The sequence below is a fragment of the Uloborus diversus genome, chromosome 3 (genome assembly GCF_026930045.1).
Source record: "Uloborus diversus isolate 005 chromosome 3, Udiv.v.3.1, whole genome shotgun sequence".
Taxonomy (NCBI): Eukaryota; Metazoa; Arthropoda; class Arachnida; order Araneae; family Uloboridae; genus Uloborus; species Uloborus diversus.
The window spans coordinates 32,886,912-32,892,201 of record NC_072733.1 but is presented as its reverse complement, the minus strand read 5'-3'; the positions used below and the strand labels follow the sequence as shown (position 1 = coordinate 32,892,201).

Here is a 5,290-nt window from a genome sequence, read left to right as displayed (position 1 = left end):
TCAGCACCAATCACAGGCCATCGCAATGCTTTGTTTTAATTAAACAGTCGGATTCCCCTAGTTCGTACCAGTTCTGAGTCGGCTGTTACACACCCGCCGAAGCAGTAGCTCTGGGCACTCGACCTAGAGCTCTGCACAGTTGAGGTATTCCGCGGGATGGTCCCAAACTTGGTCCGGGCTGGACCACACCGCTAAGCGAGTCCCACCCAGACCCTTTCGGTGCCACACCCACTTCGGACCCCAACCCGACAAGCCCAGCCCTCAGAGCCAATCCTTATCCCGAAGTTACGGATCGAATTTGCCGACTTCCCTTACCTACATTGTTCTATCGACTAGAGGCTGTTCACCTTGGAGACCTGCTGCGGATATGGGTACGGACCGGCACGAAAATCACACTTCCTCCCTCGGATTTTCAAGGGTCGGCAGAGGGGCACCGGACACCGCAAGAATCGCGGTGCTTTTACGGGAACAGCGTCCCTCTCTCCGGATGAACCGATTCCAGGGACAAGAACCCTTACAAAGAAAAGACAACTCTTCCCCGGGTCCTCCGCCGACATCTCCGAGCTCGTTTGCGTCACCGCACTGGATCCCGAGGGACCGATCTCCGTGTCCGAGTTGGGGAATATTGACCCCATTCCCTTTCGGTCGACAGCGGGACTCGCGCATGACTCGCAAGGCGAATAGTAACGTCCCGCTTCGGAACGGATTTCTCCGATCCCTTAGGGCCGACTGACCCATGTTCAACTACTGTTCACATGGAACCCTTCTCCACTTTCAGTCCTCAAGGATCTCACTTGAGTATTTGCTACTACCACCAAGATCTGCACCGGTGGCGGCTCCAGCCGTCCTCGCGGACTGGCCTTCTGCGCTCGCCGCCGCGACCCTCCTACTCACTGCCGCATAAACCTCTCGCTAGAGAGCTCTGCCGCAGCGGTCGAGTATGGGCTAAACGCTGGAGCACCATCCATTTTCAGGGCTAGTTGCTTCGGCAGGTGAGTTGTTACACACTCCTTAGCGGAATTCCAACTTCCATGGCCACCGCCCTGCTGTTAAAAGCGACTAACACCTTTCATGGGGTCTAATGAGCGTCTTTCATCGGGTGCCGTAACTCGACGTTTGGTTCATCCCACAGCGCCAGTTCTGCTTACCAAAAGTGGCCCACTGGGCACTCAACATCCGTACGTCTGGGCTTCGTTTGAGCAAGCCAGACTTCTCACCCATTTAAAGTTTGAGAATAGGTTGAGGCCGTTTCGGCCCCAAGGCCTCTAATCATTCGCTTTACCGGATGAGACTGATATCTCGAGCGCCAGCTATCCTGAGGGAAACTTCGGAGGGAACCAGCTACTAGATGGTTCGATTAGTCTTTCGCCCCTAGACCCGGGTCTGACGATCGATTTGCACGTCAGAACCGCTGCGGACCTCCACCAGAGTTTCCTCTGGCCTCGTCCTGCCCGGGCATAGTTCACCATCTTTCGGGTCCCAACGTGTGCGCTCACACTCCGCCCAACCGGATGACCCGAAGGCCGCCGGAAGAGGACGGGTCGTTGGTGCGCCCCACCGCGAAGGGGGGGATCCCAACTCTGTCGGCTACTGCACGACATTCGCTTTCATTGCGCCTCTAGGCCTGTTCAAGACCCATTGACTCGCGCACATGTTAGACTCCTTGGTCCGTGTTTCAAGACGGGTCGGGTGGGTGACCGACCTACTCGCCGCTAACCACCAGCCTCCCACGGGCACGTCAACACTTACGATTGCGGCGGGGCACAGGCCCACTCGATTGCCGAGTGCGGCCCGACCCAATACAGTCGCTAAATCAGTCCCGAGGCGATCCCGGCACTCCGCTAAAGGGAGGAGGCGGCAGGAGCCCATTAAGCGGGCCTCGTGAAACCTCAGTCGGGTGATGTCCCCAAAGTCGGATAGGAACTCTGGCTAACAACCGGCAGACTCTGGAGCATCGTACAGAGTGCCACCGGCCAACTGCCGTTCGCCCGACTCTCAGGTCTTCTCCCAACCGGTTGCGGCGTCCTTCGTGCGGGAAACAAATGCGTCGAATCCATTGCCGATCGGCACCGAACGGGTCCCGAAACGGGGAAGCCCAATAACTTGTCCGGCAGCCACTGGCGTCGTCTCCGACTGAATCCTCCCGCCACAGGATTTCGAGGGCCCACCCGTTTACCTCTGAGCAGTTTCACGTACTCTTGAACTCTCTCTTCAAAGTTCTTTGCAACTTTCCCTCACGGTACTTGTTTGCTATCGGTCTCACGGTCGTATTTAGTCTTAGGTGGAGTTTACCACCCGATTAGGGTTGCACTCCCAAGCAACCCGACTCCGAGGAGATCGCATCCGGAGCAGACGCAGCAACTATGGGCCTCGCACCCACTTTGGGTAACAGCCCCGGTCAGGGGGACTTGCTGCACGGTCAGAACCCCGGAACGCTCACTCCCAAACGCCACATTTCCCACCGCCCTCTCGAGCGGGGGATTCGGCGCTGGACTCTTCCCTTTTCGCTCGCCGTTACTCAGGGAATCCCAGTTGGTTTCTTTTCCTCCGCTTATTTATATGCTTAAATTCAGCGGGTCATCTCGTCTGATCTGAGGTCGACAGATTTTAAATTGAAAGGCGGGTTTCGGATGCGCCCGATACTGGGGCGCGATCTCACCCATCTCGCTCATCCTTTCCCCCACTCGACGGCGAAACAACAGACCGCTGTCGCGCAGCGGAGAGTCAATTCAAGGACTCCTGCCCACGACCAATACGCCAAGGCGGCCACGCCGTCGTAAGCGAGTGGGGGAGGGAACGAAGAACTTCAGGCCGACGGAGCGCGCACCTCGACCTCCCGTGGTAAACGGGGGAGGATCAAGAGGAGGCATCCGACTGCGGCCAAGTAGGAGCGGGAATACGAGCCCCTTCTGCAAGTCTCATCCGACCCTCAGACAGGCGAAGCCCCGGTTAGGACCCGAGGCTGCAATGTGCGTTCGAAAAATCAGTGCTCAATGTGTCCTGCAATTCACACCAAGTCTCGCAGCTGGCTGCGTTCTTCATCGACCCGTGAGCCGAGTGATCCACTGCCCAGAGTTGTCTAGGTTTTTAATTAGACTCGCCTTTCGGCTCGTCTGTAGAGCGTTCGAGAAGTTTCAGATATCGTCCCGCCCCTGGAGGGGAGGGATACGGGGATGCAACGTTCGCGGAAAGCAAACCCAGAGGGTCGGAAGTCCGATACCGGACGACCGCGAGTCCCCGCGACTCCTCCCCTCGGCGGGCAGCCACCGGGTCGCACGTGTCTCGATGCGGCCGAACTGTCGGCTCTTCGAAGGCTAGCACGGTCAGTAACACCGCACCCCCCTCCTGCCGTCGCGATGACAGCCGGGGATACACAGCCACACCATGGGCGACACGTCGACACTCAGGTCTCGTTCGAACTTTTCTCCGGCCCAATCCGCCACATACGGGCGGTGGGAAGGGCGGACTTACAGGGTTTTTGACACGAGTCTCAGTCCATACAGGGGACTGGAGTCTCAGTCGGTAATGATCCTTCCGCAGGTTCACCTACGGAAACCTTGTTACGACTTTTACTTCCTCTAAATGATCAAGTTTGGTCATCTTTCCGGCACTTCGGCGCGACCCGAAAGCAGCTCCGAGCGCCAGTCCGAAGACCTCACTAAATCATTCAATCGGTAGTAGCGACGGGCGGTGTGCACAAAGGGCAGGGACGTAATCAACACGAGCTTATGACTCGCGCTTACTGGGAATTCCTCGTTCAAGGGGAACAATTACAAGCCCCTATCCCCAGCACGAAGGAGGTTCAACGGGTTACCCAGTCCTGTCGAACAGGGAAAGCACACGCTGATTCCTTCAATGTAGCGCGCGTGCGGCCCCGAACATCTAAGGGCATCACAGACCTGTTATTGCTCTGTCTCGTGCGGCTAAACGCCGCTTGTCCCTCTAAGAAGAACGTCCAACTTAAGTGATCGGAGCGTCTATTTAGTAGGCTAGAGTCTCGTTCGTTATCGGAATTAACCAGACAAATCACTCCACCAACTAAGAACGGCCATGCACCACAACCCACACAATCAAGAAAGAGCTCTTAATCTGTCAATCCTTCGTGTGTCCGGATCGGGTAAGATTTCCCGTGTTGAGTCAAATTAAACCGCAGGCTCCATTCCTGGTGGTGCCCTTCCGTCAATTCCTTTAAGTTTCAGCTTTGCAACCATACTTCCCCCGGAACCCAAAGGCTTTGGTTTCCCGGAAGCTGCCCGGCGTGTCATTTGAGGAACACAGCCGGATCGCTGGCTGGCATCGTTTATGGTTAGAACTAGGGCGGTATCTGATCGCCTTCGAACCTCTAACTTTCGTTCTTGATTAATGGAAACATTCTTGGCAAATGCTTTCGCAGTTGTTCGTCTTGCGACGGTCCAAGAATTTCACCTCTAGCGTCGCAATACGAATGCCCCCGTCTGTCCCTCTTAATCATTACCTCGTGTTCCGAAAACCAACAAAATAGAACCGAGGTCCTATTCCATTATTCCATGCACCATTATTCAGGCGTCGCGCCTGCTTTGAGCACTCTAATTTTTTCAAAGTAAACGTGCCGGTAACTCAAGACAACCGGTGAAGATCATCTAGAGACACCGGCTGGTTGTTCAGAGCAGGCAGTAACCTCCGTTAGGCGGACCGCCCGTCTGGAACTGAGATCCAACTACGAGCTTTTTAACCGCAGCAACTTTAATATACGCTATTGGAGCTGGAGTTACCGCGGCTGCTGGCACCAGACTTGCCCTCCAATGGATCCTCGTTAAAGGATTTAGAGTGTACTCATTCCAATTACGGGGTCTCAAAAGAGTCCCGTATTGTTATTTTTCGTCACTACCTCCCCGTTCTGGGAGTGGGTAATTTGCGCGCCTGCTGCCTTCCTTGGATGTGGTAGCCGTTTCTCAGGCTCCCTCTCCGGAATCGAACCCTGATTCCCCGTCACCCGTTACGACCATGGTAGGCGCGTAACCTACCATCGACAGTTGATAAGGCAGACACTTGAAAGATACGTCGCCGGGACGGGCCCGTGCGATCAGCCCAAAGTTATACAGAGTCACCACATGGAACGGACACGAGGTCCGATTGGTTTTGGTCTAATAAAAGCGCTCGTCCCCGAAGGTCGGAGCTCTGCTGCATGTATTAGCTCTAGAATTGCCACAGTTATCCAAGTAGGAAGGTACGATCCAAGGAACCATAACTGATTTAATGAGCCATTCGCGGTTTCGCCTTAATACGGCATGTACTTAGACATGCATGGCTT

General features: G+C 55.4%; 3 non-coding genes across 3 annotated transcripts in view; all 3 read right to left on the bottom strand.

The window, feature by feature from the left end:
• The window catches only part of LOC129219471 (large subunit ribosomal RNA), a 3,873-nt gene extending 1,273 nt beyond the window's left edge, over positions 1-2,600 (bottom strand). The window contains exon 1 of the ribosomal RNA XR_008580423.1: positions 1-2,600. This exon is cut by the window's left edge and continues 1,273 nt beyond it. This is a non-coding gene — a ribosomal RNA (large subunit ribosomal RNA).
• Positions 2,601-2,923: 323 nt separating this feature from the next.
• LOC129219472 (5.8S ribosomal RNA) lies at positions 2,924-3,077 on the bottom strand. The gene has a single exon (XR_008580424.1). It is a non-coding gene; the product is annotated as a 5.8S ribosomal RNA (ribosomal RNA).
• Positions 3,078-3,523: 446 nt separating this feature from the next.
• Positions 3,524-5,290, bottom strand: part of LOC129219475 (small subunit ribosomal RNA) — a 1,812-nt gene continuing 45 nt past the window's right edge. Inside the window, exon 1 of the ribosomal RNA XR_008580426.1 lies at positions 3,524-5,290. This exon is cut by the window's right edge and continues 45 nt beyond it. This is a non-coding gene — a ribosomal RNA (small subunit ribosomal RNA).